The sequence below is a fragment of the Lissotriton vulgaris genome, chromosome 4_1 (assembly GCF_964263255.1).
Source record: "Lissotriton vulgaris chromosome 4_1, aLisVul1.2, whole genome shotgun sequence".
NCBI classification, from domain to species: Eukaryota; Metazoa; Chordata; class Amphibia; order Caudata; family Salamandridae; genus Lissotriton; species Lissotriton vulgaris.
The window spans coordinates 147,472,589-147,485,160 of NC_141691.1; the positions used below are offsets into that span (position 1 = coordinate 147,472,589).

At 56.1% G+C, this 12,572-nt stretch overlaps 1 protein-coding gene and 1 pseudogene across 1 annotated transcript in view; both read right to left on the bottom strand.

Annotated features, from left to right (window-relative positions):
• Window positions 1–12,572, bottom strand: part of ATRX (ATRX chromatin remodeler) — a 1,771,102-nt gene that overhangs the window by 938,742 nt on the left and 819,788 nt on the right. The gene's annotated exons all lie outside the window — the stretch shown is intronic.
• LOC147718497 (uncharacterized) overlaps window positions 1–12,572 on the bottom strand; it is a 50,048-nt pseudogene that overhangs the window by 32,274 nt on the left and 5,202 nt on the right.

The following is a 12,572-nucleotide window of genomic DNA, read 5'->3' on the forward strand; positions in this document are numbered from 1 at the left end:
TGACCCCACCTTTGGAAGTACGGTTGGAGTACTGATGGATGTATCTCCCACTCGTGCATCTGATGGCTGTGCCTGCTGAGCAGGTCCGCCATTTGATTGTCCTTGCCCGGGAGATGCTCCGCCATGAGGAAGATGTTCCTCTGAATGGCCCACTTCCACATGCTCTGAGCCAGATGAGACAGCTGTGGAGAGTGCGTGCCTCCCTGCTTCTGGATGTAGTACATGGCTGTCATGTTGTCCGTCCGGATCAACACGACTTTGTTGCACAGATGTACTTTGAACGCCTTCAAGGCCATGAAGATTGCCATCAACTCCAACACATTGATGTGCATCTTCCGTTGCTGTAGTGTCCATAGTCCCTGCACAGTGTACTGGAGTACATGCGCTCCCCATCCCTGGAGAGAGGCGTCCGTCGTCAGGATAATCTGTGGGACAGGCTCTTGGAATGGTCGGCCCTTGCAAAGGTTTTGTGGATTCCACCAATGCAGAGAGTTGTAAGCCCGACCGCTCACCAACACTAGGTCTGTCAGTTGCCCATGAGCCTGAGTCCACTGACGTGCCAGGCACTCCTGAAGCGGACGCATATGTAGTCTCGCGTGCGGGACAATGGAGATGCAGGAGGCCATCATGCCTATCAACTGCATGAACACCTTCGCTGGAAGCGAGTGTTGGGGTCTGAATCGTTGGATCAGCGCCTGGATACTGGCGATTCTCACTGAATTTGGCTGCGCAGTGGCTGCCAGAGTGTTGATTGTCGCGCCCAGATACTGTCGCACGTGGGCGGGCTGGAGATGGGATTTGGGGTAGTTCAGAGAGAATCCCAGATCGTGCAGGAGATGAATGGTGCGTGACACGTGGTCGACGCACTGCTGTTCTGTCCTTGCCTGAATGAGCCAGTCGTCCAGGTAGGGAAAGACGTGGACGTGCTGGCGACGGAGATGAGCCGCCACGGTCGCCAGGCACTTTGTAAACACCCTCGGTGCTGCGGTGACCCCGAACGGCAGAACCTTGAACTGGTAATGCTGGTTTAAGATTGTGAATCTGAGATACTTCCTGTGTGAAGGATGCAGGGGGATATGAAAATAGGCATCCTTCAGATCCAGCGTAGCCAGGAAGTCCCCCTGTTGAAGCAGGGGAAGCACCTGCTGTAACGTGAGCATATGGAAGTGCTCCGAGAGGATGTACCAGTTCAGGGGCCTGAGGTCCAGGATCGGTCTGAGGGACCCGTCCTTTTTGGGGATGAGAAAATACAGGGAGTAAACCCCTGTTCCCCGTTCTTGCAATGGAACGAGCTCTATTGCCCCTTTTTGCAGCATAACTAGGACTTCTTGCTGCAACAAGGTCAAGTGCTCGCCGGACATAGGACGGCTTCTTGGCGGTATGTCCGGTGGAATGGACGTAAGCTCCAGACAGTACCCGTACTGGATAAGAGACCTCACCCACCTGTCCGTGGTGATGGACTCCCACGCTGGCAGGAACTGCTGGAGTCTTCCCCCGACTGGTGTTGTGTGGTCGGGGGGCAGTGACAAGACGTCACTGCTTGGTGGTGGTGGTGGACCTGGAGCCATTGTTTCCACGTCCCCTACCCTTGACATTATTGCCTCTGTAACCACCTCTGCCCTTGTTGTTATACGAGGCTTGGGTGTTACCCTTGTAATATTGTGTGGATTGGGATGCCTGTCCTCTTGAGGTGCCTTTTGAATTTGAGCGGCGAAAGGAGCCACTTCGAAACTGCTGACTTTGTAAAGCCCCCATTGACTTGGCAGTTTCTGTGTCTTTTTTCATTTTTTCCAGGGAGGCATCCACCTCAGGGCCAAACAGATGGTCAGGATTTACGGTTTGATTTAGTATAGTAGTCTGGATGTCGGGTTTGAACCCCGAAATCCGAAGCCAGGCATGGCGTCTAAGTAACACGCTTGTATTGATAGCTCTGGAGGCCGTGTCTGCCACATCCAGTGCACATTTGATGGATGCGTTAGTAATGAGTTTACCCTCCTGAATAAGCATCTCCCCTGCCTCTTTGTATTGGTCAGGCAAGTGTTGTAGGATGGTCTCAAGTGTGTCATAATGGGCCCTATCATAACGTGCAAGCAGGGCTTGGGTGTTAGATATCTTCCAGATGTTAGCTGCCTGTGCAGCGATCCGTTTGCCTGAGGCTTCAAAGATTTTCGACTCCTTATCTGGGGGAGGAGCGTCACCAGTCGTTTGAGAGTTTGCCCACTTCCGAGCGTTGGAAACAACCAAGGAGTCCAATGGCAAATGTCCCTTGATATATGTTGGATCTGTGGGAGCGGCCCTATATTTCCTGTCGATTCGAGGGTTGACCACACGCGCCCGTGTGGGTTCCTTGAAAACATCTGCGGCATGTTTAAGCACCCCCTTAAGCATCGGCAGCGTTTTGACCGACTTTTCAGCCACCGAGAAGGTGTCGAACAGGAAGTCCACATCCACGGGGTCAGAGTGTAGTTCGACGTCGTGGTTGGCCGCAGCTCTCTCTATCAGCGCATTGAAGGCCGCCGAGTCTTCTGTAGGGGACGTCTTGGTGGCGAAAAGCTGAGTGTCCTGACCCGACTGCGGGTCCTCGGTGTCGGCTCCGGTTGTCCAGGGCACGGGCTCCTCCTCCGGATCCGAGTACGCCGGATAGTTGTACTCGGCATCCTCCTCATCCGCATCGACTGCGACTGAATGCGTCGGAGAGTGCCCTCGGGCCTGGGGGGACACAGGTTCCACCATAGCCGAAGATCCCGCAGAGTCCTTCTTGTTCTTAAGAGGGATCTTAAAGGGTTCCAGCGCCGGCTCTGTTGTGATCTTCCTATTGAGGAGCGACAGTTTTCCGGTGTTGGTGTCGATGAATACCTCACGACGTTCCTCGACTGCAAGTGGCTGGAGTCGAGGTTTTGGCACCGCTGAGGCAGCTTTAGGCGTCGATGGCTCCTTAGCGGATCCGCCCGGCTTCGGCGCGAAGGCCTTCGGCGCCGACTTGGGTGGGAGAGTGAAACGGATAGACGTGTGGTCCGCAGTAGGCTCAGGCGCTACAGTGTCCTGAGCGGAATTCACACCGGCTTTTCGAATCCGCTGCAAGGATTCCGTCACCTTCTTTGTGAAGGCTGGAGAGGGCTTGACCGGCTCGAGCGATTCCTCATCCTCGAGATCCACAATGTCAGAGGGCACCTTCTTCGGTGCCGGCGGCCCATGCCTATTGGCGTCGTCGCCCTGACGCTTCTTCGGAGCCGTCTTCGGGTCCACGACCCCTTTCGGCGCCGACGCGGCCGCATCGGAGGACTTCGCCTTAGGCGCCGACCCAGAGGCCTTCGGGTCGGCCATTTTGGCGCGACGCTTCTGGTCGGCCATTTTGGATGTCTTTGTAGTTGACGCCTCCAGAACCTTCATCACCTGCGCCACTTTCGGTTTCGGTTTCGGATCCGATGGTGCGTGACCAGTTGGCTTCACTTTCTGTTGTATAAACTGAAGTGATGGTTCTGAAATGTCCGTGACCGGGCCCGGAGGCGGGGACGTAGGACTTATAGTTAGATCTTGGGTAAGGCCCGAAGGCGATCCCTCGACCTGGGCCGTATGAAGGGGTATAACCCCTGAGTCTGGTTTGGGATGCTCCTCCTCCGAGCTATCCCCCATCGTGGCACAAGCCTGATCGTCGTCCCCTACCTCGTCGGAGACTTCGTCAAAGTCCTCCTCACCCGCGTCGTAGGTCTCCTCGTCGCACGCGGGACCAGAGTCCGAGTCTCGCGCGTCGTCTTCTACCTCGACAGATTCCTGGAAAATGTCTTCTGGAGGGGGCGCCGCAGCCGATAGTTGAGCTTGGAGCCGATTAGCCCGGCGAATCTTCAAGGTCTTCTTGCTCCGGAATTTCGAACACGCCATGCAGGTGTCCTCGCGGTGATCCGGTGACAAGCAAGTATTGCACACAGGGTGCACGTCGAGGTGTGAGTATTTGGAGTGACACAGCGGACACTTTTTAAATGGAGTCCGCTCCATAGCTAGAGGTGTAGTGTAGGCCCGTCCGCGCCGAAGGCACGTGGAAGGGCAGCAAGAGATCGGAGCTGAGAGTCAGAAAGGAACCCGTACGCAACTATACCGACGCCCAGCCTAAAGACCTTTTGGTCTCGAGTAGAAGTTAAACAACTGTCGGTTCCGACAGAGGGAACCGAAACACATCCGAACCCAATGGCGGAAAAAAACAAATCTGGGGATGGAGGCGATGCCCATGCGCACTGTAGTCCAGGGGAGGAGCCACCTATCTCGTGATACTTCGAAGACTCTTCCAGGACAACAATGTGCAATCATCCGGACCCAACACTAGGTGGCGATCTATGCACAGATATGAATTCAGCAGCCCACATGCCTCGAACAGCGTCTCCGAGCGAGTGCCGCCTTGGAGATTCCAACGCGCAGAACTGATGACATTGCGCGTTCTCTTCTGTGGCGAATAGATCTAACCAAGGCTCTCCCCACTGCTGAAAGAGACCTTGCGCCACGTCCGAGTTCAGACGCCATTCGTGATCCATCATGCACCGGCGGCTGAGTTCGTCCGCCCTGGCATTCAGAGAGCCTGCCAGGTGTTGAACCACCAGGGTCACGCCCTGATGTTCCAGCCACTGCCAGAGGCGCAGAGCCTCCTGGCAGAGGGTCCACGACCCCACCCCGCCTTGCTTGTTGCAGTACCACATGGCGGTGGTGTTGTCGGTGAACACTTGCACTACGCTCCCTCAGACAGAGGGGAGGAATGCCTTCAGTGCTAGACGAATCGCCCGCAGCTCCAGAAGGTTGATATGGAGCCGGGACTCCGCCGGAGACCAGAGGCCTCTGATCTCCGCCTCTCCCATGTGGCCTCCCCAGCCCTGGAGGGACGCGTCCGTCACAACTACGTGCTCCGGCTGGGGTAGGGAGAGGGGTCTGCCACTGACCCAGTCGCGGTCCGTGAGCCACCACTGCAGTTGTCTCGCAGTGCCCTCCGAGATCAGGACATGATCGGACAGGTTGCCCTGATGCTGGGCCCACTGAAACTTCAGGTCCCACTGCAGAGCCCGCATCCGCCACCTGGCGTGACGCACCAGAAGGATGCAGGAGGCCATCAGTCCCAGAAGCCGCAGCGTCAACCTGACCGAGACCCGGGATAACGGCTGGAAGATGGGAACCAGAGCCTGAATATCCCGAACCCGCTGTTCGGGTGGGTAAACCCGAAACCGCGCCGAGTCGAGAACCGCTCCGATGAAGAGGAGCTTCTGAGAGGGACACAGGTGTGACTTCGGCACATTGATGGAGAACCCTAGCAAGTGCAGGAGGTCGGCCGTAGTCTGGAGGTGGCTGACGACTGGCTGGGGCGAGCCCGCCTTCAACAACCAGTCGTCGAGGTAGGGGAAGACTGATACCCCCTGCCTGCGCAGATGGGGTGCGACCACCGCCATCACCTTCGTGAACACCCGTGGGGCGCTGGTAAGGCCGAAGGGGAGCACGGTAAACTGAAAGTGCTCTTGGCCTACCGTGAACCGCAGGTAACGCCGGTGGGCCGGCAGGACGGGGATGTGGAAATAGGCGTCCTGCAAGTCCAACGCTACCATCCAGTCTCCTGGGTCCAGGGCAGCCAGGACCTGAGCCAAAGTGAGCATCTTGAACTTCTCCGTCCGGAGGAAGCCGTTGACGTTCCGCAGATCCAAGATAGGGCGTAGGCCCCCTTTGCCCTTCTTGGGTACCAGAAAGTAGTGGGAGTAACAACCACGTCCTACTTCTGGCCCAGGAACGCGCTCGATGGCCCTCTTGGCCAAGAGGGCCGAAACCTCCTCTTGCAGAAGTTGCAAGTGATCCCCCGACACACGGTGGTATTGAGGTGGCATGGATGGAGGGGATGACTCGAAGGGGAGGGAGAAGCCCCTTCGGACAATTTGCAGCACCCACCTGTCCGAAGTGACTGTATGCCAGTGGGAGAGGTGATGGCGAACCCTGCCTCCCACAGGCGTCACATGGGCCTGAAAACTCGGAAGGTTTCGAGGCAGGGGCTGCTGAGGGAGGTGTGGACTGGCCTCGCCGCTGGCCCCGACCACCGCCACGGCGGTTCCCACGTCCGCCACCGCGTTGCTGAACATTCTGCGGCGCGTGGCTGACGGTACGTGGTGGGGCGCCCCTTCCGTGGCCACGAAAGGAGCGAAAGGCACCCGATTGCTGGCGTGGGGCCATAAGGCCCAAGGACTTGGCCGTGGCCCTGGAGTCCTTGAAACGTTCCAGCGCATGGTCTGCCTTGTCGCCGAAGAGGCGACGGCCATCGAACGGCATGTCCAGGAGGGTGGCCTGGACATCGGCAGAGAAGTTGGCGGACCTCAACCAGGCGTGGCGTCGAACCGCCACCGTCGTTGCCATCGCCCTGCCCAGTGAGTCCGTAGTATCCAGCCCACACCGGATAGAAAAGCGTGCTGCATCTCGGCCGTCTGCCAGGGCTTGGCTGAGCTTAGCCTGGACCTCCTCCAGGCATCTAGGCAGCACCTCCGCAACCGTGTCCCACAGGGTGTGGGTGTAGCGGCCCAAGAGACAGGCGGTGTTCACAGACCGCAGCCCTAGGCTCACAGACGAGAAAACCTTCTTCCCGAACTGTTCATATCTCTTGGATTCCCTGTCGGGCGGGGCCGACGGGAATGCGGTTTGGGAGTTTGAGGCCTGGATGACCAGACTCTCGGGGGTGGGATGGGTGGACAAAAAGCATGGGTCGCCCGGTGCCGGGCGGTAGCGTCTGGCCACGTTCCTGTCCACAGGGGGGCCTGTGGCGGGCTTGGACCAAGTGCCCAGAAGAACGTCACACAAGGCCTCATTGAACGGCAGGAGGGGCTCCGCGGAGCCGGACTGCTGTTTGAGGACCTCAGTGAGGAGATTAGTCCTCACGGCCGCGACGGGGAGCTGAAGGTTTAAGGCCTTAGCTGCCTTCGTCAACACTACGCTGTAAGCAGAACCCGCCTCCGAAGCCACAGTCGGGGGCGACGTAAATCCAGTGTCTGGCGAGGTGTCAATACCACTGGCCTCCCCAAGCTCATATGTCCAGTCCTGATGTGATTGGCAATCACGTGCCAGAGGGTCCTCGGACCCCTCCCATTGCTCCTTGTCACCTGGCTCCTGGAGACCAGGATCAACAGCCAGGGCCTCCTTGTGGAGATAGAAGTCTCCAAAGGCCGACGGAATCGGCGCCCAGCGGCGCCCCTCCGACTCCTGAGTAGGACCGTAGGAAACATTGGGGGCGGCAACCACATCGGCTGCCGGGGACGACACCTGAAGGGACGGCGCCGGCGAGGTCGTAAGGTCGACCGGCGAGGTCCCGGATCCGGAGCCGGATCCAGCGAGGTCGTGCGGCGCCGGGACCGAAGTCGCCAGCGGCGCCGGGGCCGAAGCACCCGACGTCGTCGGGGCCGAAGCGCCCGACCCAGAAGGACCTCCAGACGGAGCCGATCGGCCCGAAGGCGCCACGGGAACCGACTGGGGAGGGAGGGCCCTCATGGCCATGAGGTACCTCTCGACCTCCTCCTGCGACGCGCCGTGCCCAGGGACCCGAAGGTGTGGGGCAGGCGGCGACGCTTGCGACTCCCGCGGAGCCGCGTGGGCGGTGTCGCCCGAGTCCCCGGCCGCATCGTGCGAGCGTCGGGGCGGGTCGGAGGATCGATGGTGTCGCTCCGACCTCACATGCCTCTTACCTGAGGACTTGGAACCAGACGATCGGTGTCCACTCCCGGAACGTCGATGACTCCGACCTCGCGACCTGTCCCTCGACCTCCCGTGGGACCGGGACCTGGAGCGGCACGGGGCCGAATGCCTCAGCTCGAGACGCTTGCGGGACCGCTCCCGCCTAGCCTTCGACGTCAGGGCCCGGCAGTCGGAGCAGGATCGATCGTCGTGGTCGAGGCCTAAGCACTTCAGGCACCGGCGATGGGGGTCCGTGACCGACATGAGTCGGCCGCACTTCGAACAAGGCTTGAACCCGGGCATCCCTGGCACCGATAGTCGAGAAATCGACTAAATAGAAGATCAAAAAGATCAAAAAGTTTTCAGTCAAAAAGTGACTGGGGGTAGAGCTTCTTCCGGATCTGCGCTAGCTGGCGCGGAAAAAAGAAGAACTGACGTCAGCGCGCATGGGCGCCGTCTAAGTACTCCGACGACGTCATCCCGGCGCTCACGACGCCGACGACGGACGCGGACCCGCAGACGACGGCTGCCGGCGCGCAGGGGTATTGCTACGCAAAAGTTTCCGGATCCAGTCTGACGCCTGGGGATATTCTAAGGTAAGGAATCTATCACTAACGTGTCTCTTTCAGATACGTGGTGTACCATGGTTGGCGTGCCCACGTCGGAGCAACCAGGATGAGTGTCATCGAGTGTTGCTTCAGCTTGTGTGCCACCAGCGGTATTAGAGGTGCTGGGGGAAAAGCGTACGCAAATATGCCTGACCAGATCATCCATATCGCATTGCCCTGCGACTGTGGAAACCTGGCGGCAAAGCTTTGGCATTTGGCGTTTTCCTTTGTGCCGAACAGGTCTATCTCTGGATGACCCAACTGTTGGAGGTACGGGTGGAGTACTGATGGATGTATCTCCCACTCGTGCATTTAGTGGCTGTACCTGCTGAGCAGGTCCGAAATCTGATTGTCCTTGCCCGGGAGGTGTTCCACCATGAGGAAGATGTTCCTCTGAATGGCCCACTTCCACATGCTCTGAGCCAGATGAGACAGCTGTGGAGAGTGTGTACCTCCCTGCTTCTGAATGTAGTATATGGCCGTCATGTTGTCCGTCCGGATCAACACAACCTTATTGCACAGATGTTCTTTGAATGCTTTCATTGCCATGAAGATAGCCATCAGTTCTAGAAGGTTGATGTGCATCTTCTTTTGCTGCGTTGTCCATAGTCACTGCACTGTGTAGTGGAGTATATGAGCTCCCCATCCTTGGAGAGATGCGTCCGTCGTCAGAATGATCTGTGGCACAGGCTCCTGGAACGGTCGGCCCCTGCAAAGGTTTTGTGGATTCCACCAATGCAGAGAGTTGTATGCACGACCGGTTACCAACACTAGGTCTTTCAACTGTCCGTGAGCCTAACTCCACTGATGTGCTAAGCACTCCTAAAGCAGACGCATATGTAGTCTCGCGTGCGGGACTATGAAGATGCAGGATGCCATCATGCCTATAAACTGCATGAATACTCGTGCCGGAAGCGAGTGTTGCGGTCTGAATTTTTGTATCAGCAATTGAATGCTGTTGATCCTCACTGAATTTGGCTGTGCTTTGGCTGCCAGAGTATCTATTGTCGCGCCCAGATACTGCCTTACGTGGGCGGGCTGAAGGTGGGACTTTGGATAATTCAGTGAGAATCCCAGATCGTGAAGAAGGTGAATGGTGTGGGACATGTGGGTGCACACTGCTTGGCCGACTTTGCTTGGATAAGCCAGTCGTCCAGATAAGGGTAGACGTGAACGTTCTGTCTCTGTAGGTGTGCAGCCACTGTCGCCAGGCACTTTGTAAACACCCTGGGTGCCGTTGTCACTCCGAAAGGGAGGACCTTGAATTGGTAATGCTGATTCTGAATGGTGAACCTGAGGTATTTTCTGTGTGACGGGTGTAGCGGAATATGAAAATATGCATCCTTTAGATCTAATGTTGCGAGGAAATCTCCCTGACTGAGTAACGGTAGAACCTGCTGCAATGTTAGCATGTGCAAGTGTTCTGATAAAATGTACTGGTTTAGGGGTCTGAGGTCCAGTATGGGTCTGAGGGACCCGTCCTTTTTTGGGATCAGGAAGTACAGCAAGTACACTCCTGTACCTCTTTCTTCCACAGGCACAAGCTTGATTGCTCCTTTTTGCAGCATGACGAGTACCTCCTGCTGCAATAAGTGCAAATGCTTTGTGGACATAGGAAGGTGTCTTGGGGGTATGTTGGGTGGAATGGATGTTAACTCCAGACAATAACCGTACTGGATAAGGTTCCTGACCCACCTGTCTGTGGTGATTGATTTCCAGACCGGCAGGAACCGTTGTAGTCTCCCCCCGACCGGTGTTGTATGGTCGGGGGGCAGTGACAAGGCGTCACTGTTCGTTAGTGGCGGAGGATCGGGAGCTGTTGTTTCCACGACCTCTGCCCTTGGCGCTGTTTCCACTATAGCCAGCTCTACCTAGTTTGGTGTAGGTGGTTTGCGCGCCACCTTTACTGTACTGTGTTTGCTGGGACAGCTGGCCTCTGGAAACTCCTCTATTGTTTGAGCGACGAAAAGAACCACCCCTGAACTGCTGCAACTGGAGAGCCCCCATAGACTTTGCAGTCTCAGTGTCCTTTTTGATCTTTTCCAAGGTGGTGTCCACCTCTGGTCCAAATAAGTGATCAGGGTTCACAGGCTGATTTAGTATGGTGGTTTGTATCTCTGGCTTGAAACCGGAGATTCTCAGCCAGGCATGTTGCCGCAACATCACACTTGTGTTAATGGCTCTGGCCGCGGTGTCTGCTGCGTCCAGTGCACACTTGATAGAAGCATTTGATATAAGCTTTCCTTCCTGTATGAGCATCTCTGCTGCCTCCTTATATTCATCTGGCAAGTGTTGTAACAGGGTCTCAAGTGTATCGTAATGGGCCCTGTCATATCTGGCTAAGAGTACCTGAGTGTTGGAAATGCGCCAGATATTGGCCGCTTGAGCTGCCACCCTTTTCCCGGATGCTTGTAGCACTTTAGATTCTTTGTCAGGAGGAGGAGCATCACCCGTTGTTTGCGAGTTTGCCCTCTTCCGGGCATTGGAAACAACTAGAGAGTCCAACGGCAACTGTCCCTTGATGTAGGTAGGGTCCCCAGGTGCCGGTTTATACTTTTTCTCAATCCTGGGGTTTATCACCCTGGCCCTCGTGGGCTCTTTAAAAATGTCTACAGCATGTTTTAAGACACCCTTTAGCATTGGCAGAGTCTTGACAGTTCTCTCTGAGGTGGAAAAGGTGTCAAACAAAAAATCCACTTCAATAGGGTCAGCATGGAGCTGGGCATCATGATTTTTGGCTGCCCTTTCAATAAGTGCATTAAACGCCGCCGAATCTTCAGTAGGCGAGGTCTTTAAAGCATACACTTGACTGTCTGGGGAAGTGTGTGGATTTCCTGGGTCAGCAGCGTCTGCCCAGAATTCATTGTGATCTTCAGGATCAGTGTCTATAGGATAATTGTACTCCTCATTGTCACCTTCCCCTGTCTCCACATCCGAGTAAGTGGGCGAGATAGGAGCAGTGTCTTGGCCATGTGGTGATATAGGTTCGACAATAACGGGTGATGTAGTCGAATCCTTCTTTTTCAATGGAATTTTATTTGACTCCATAAGCTGTTCCGGGGCGATCTTTCGTTTGTAAATTGAAAGTCTACCCGTGTCGGCGTCGATGAATTGTTCCGACTGCTCTTCAAGCGGAGGTTGTCGATGCTTAGTGACCACTACCGCAGTTGTTGGCTTCGGCCCCTTGGACACCTTTTTGGACGCTTCGACGGCCGTCTTAGGGGCGAAGGCCTTAGGTATCACTTTCGGCGGCAGCGTGAACTGGATGGGCGCCGACGATTTTTGAGGTTTACTGGCAGGCTTCGTTGGTGGAGTATCCTTCGGTCCGACAGTCGAAGCCTTCTCCTTAATTCGTTTCAGCGATTCCAACACCTGCTTAGAGAAGGAGGCGGACGGCTGCGTCGACTCGATGGGTTCCTTCGAGCCACCGCCAGGCGTGGACTCGAGGTTCGTAGCACTCTTAGCCTTGTCTGGTCGACGCGTAGGATCGAGAACCTTCTCAGCTCCGACTCCTTTGTCTGTGTCGACGGCCTTCGGCGCCGATTTTTTCGGCTCGACACCCTTTAGCGACCTCAACGGGTCGATAACACCTTTATGCTTCGCCGGTGCCGATAGTTCAGAGGACTTCGAGCCGACCAAAGCAATACGCACTTTCGGTTTCGATTTCGCCTCCAGTGCTTTCGGTTGCGTAGACACCGATGCTTTCTGTTTCGGTTTCGATCGGTCAACCCGTGTGTGAGAAGGTGGCCTGATATGCAGTGCTCACTATTCTAGTGAACACTATGTATCAGTCCAGACAACCCTTATTGATGATTGGTTGTAAGTCAACCTTATAGACCAGCTATCCTAGTAGCATGGATACGAGCAGTCTAAGGCTAAAGACTCGAGAGGGCGTGTTAAGCCAGCTGTTATACCACACATGTACCCCTTGAACACCCAGTGAAAGGACATCACACAAGTGTTATGAAAATAAACAAGATATTTATTAAGAATCACAACAGCCTTACTATCAGGCCTCCCATCTCCTTGTGCTCAACGAGTGGTGGTATGGCGACCGTAGTGACCCGGCTTATGCCCTTGAGCATTCCCTGATGGGTGGCGCCTCCCTTCACACCCTGTTGTACTCGGCTAGGCGGAGGCGACTGCTTCCGCAAGTCACCCGAGTGGTCTTCGCTGTCTGGCGGCGGGCCTTGCATCGGGTGGGCTGGTGGGGTCGGCTTACAGCCGAAACCCCGCTGTGGCGAAATGGTCTGTTACCGGCGCTGGCGTCTCTGTCCGGATTTGACGGCT